This window comes from Myodes glareolus, chromosome X (genome assembly GCF_982192425.1).
Source record: "Myodes glareolus chromosome X, mMyoGla1.1, whole genome shotgun sequence".
Taxonomy (NCBI): domain Eukaryota; kingdom Metazoa; phylum Chordata; class Mammalia; order Rodentia; family Cricetidae; genus Myodes; species Myodes glareolus.
The window spans coordinates 5,468,544-5,470,561 of record NC_142053.1 but is presented as its reverse complement, the minus strand read 5'-3'; the positions used below and the strand labels follow the sequence as shown (position 1 = coordinate 5,470,561).

Here is a 2,018-nt window from a genome sequence, read left to right as displayed (position 1 = left end):
ATGGCCTTTGATAATGTGTTTTACAACTATATATAAAAACTGAAAAATACCATATGCTTTGTTCCAAAAATCCCACGTGTTTTAAGAAATTAAAAGGAATGAAAGCAATTTCTGTTTATATATGAATGTGCATATGAAAATTATTTTTGCTTCATTTTAAGTGAATATATGAAATTCCATTTGGATTCATTTCCCTTTAGCTTGAAGAAGAACATCCTTTTGTCAAGAGGTCAAGCAGAAGCGAGGCAGCAGTAGTACAGCTAGACAATCTCATGGGATCCCTTGTGCAGCTACTAGGTAATTTCATTACAATTCCTTAGACCTCTCCAGAAAGAATATAACTAACCCCAATGGATTCAAAGCATTACTTAGGCAACAAAAAGATCAGCATGGCTTCAGTTCACCAGCTCCATAGTCCTACATTGTTACAATAAACTAGAGGGCCCAGGTGACAGGTTATATTAACAATCAATTGTCATGTCCATGAATAAGACTCCTAAGTATGAATCAAGGACTTCATGCATCTTTACCTCAAGATGGAGGAATGTGGAAAGCTCTGTGTTCAACTAATTATATAACCATAGATGAGAACCAGCCTTGGGATCATGCCTCCTAAGACTCTTTCCATTACATTGTCCCAAGATAAATTGCAATATTTTTTTTCCAAGACCCATGGCAGATTACAATCAACCCATGCATAAATGGTTTATACTGAAAAAAGTCACAGAGGTACCAGATATTGCAACTGTTTTTACTACACATTTAGTATTTCAGGTAAATTTAAGACTATTGACAAATTATTTTCTTCATTTTGTTGCAATTCAAAATATTTTGTCTTTCTTCATTCTTAAAGAATATATTTGTTGCTCTTTCCCATCTTGCAAGATGGCAGGTGACAAAGTCGAGAAACCTGATACAAAAGATGAGAAACCTGCAGCCAAGAAGACTGGCAGTGATGCCCCTGCCGCTGGTGCAGCCAAAAAGGGTGACCCTAAGGCTAAAAAACTCAAGAAGGGGAAGCCCCATTGCAGCCGAAATCCAGTCCTTGTTAGAGGAATTGGCAGGATCTGCTATATATTCCAGAAAGGCCATGTACAAAAGGAAATACACAGCTGCAAAAACCAAGGTTGAAAAGGAGAAGATAAAGGAAAAGGTCCTTGCTACTGTCACAAAACCAGTTGGTGGTGATAAGAATGGTGGTACTCGGGTGGTTAAGCTTCGAAAAATGCACAGGTATTATCCTACCGAAGATGTGCCTCGGAAGCTGCTGAGCCATGGCAAAAAGCCCTTCAGTCAGCATGTGAGACGCCTGCATGCTAGCATCACTCCTGGGACTGTCCTTATCATCCTCAGCGGGCGCCACAGGGGTAAGAGAGTGGTTTTCCTGAAGAAGCTGGGCAGTAGTTTACTGCTTGTGACAGGACCTCTTGCCCTCAACAGAGTTCCTCTGAGAAGAACACATCAGAAGTTTGTCATCGCCACCTCTACGAAAGTTGATATCAGCACAGTTAAAATCCCCAAACACCTGACTGATGCTTACTTCAAGAAAAGGCAGCTGCATAAGCCCAGGCACCAGGAGGGCGAGATCTTTGACACAGAGAAGCAGAAATATGAGATTACAGAGCAGCACAAGGCTGATCAGAGAATGCTGGACTCGCAGATTTTGCCAAAGATCAAAGCTGTTCCTCAGCTGCAAGGCTACCTGCGCTCGCAGTTCTCTCTGACAAACGGGATGTATCCTCACAAACTGGTTTTCTAAATTGATAACAACCTAACTAAACAGCTTCATGTGAAAAAAAAAAGAATATATTTGTTGAGTGCAAAATCATGAGTTGACTTTTGTTTCTCCAGTAGTTTAAAGATTCCTAGATACCATGATTTCAGATATCAGCTGCTTGTGCTATAAAAGTTTTCCATATTTATGTATCTTTATATAATGGACTGTTTTTCTCTGCCAATTTCTATGATTTTATGTTTATAAACTATGTGATAATTCTCACCTTAATTTGCATGTTTTA

The 2,018-nt window shown here is 39.4% G+C and overlaps 1 pseudogene; it reads left to right on the top strand.

Annotated features, from left to right (window-relative positions):
- The first annotated feature begins 898 nt into the window (after positions 1 to 898).
- LOC125415394 (large ribosomal subunit protein eL6 pseudogene) lies at positions 899 to 1,759 on the top strand (annotated as a pseudogene).
- Positions 1,760 to 2,018: the final 259 nt, after the last annotated feature.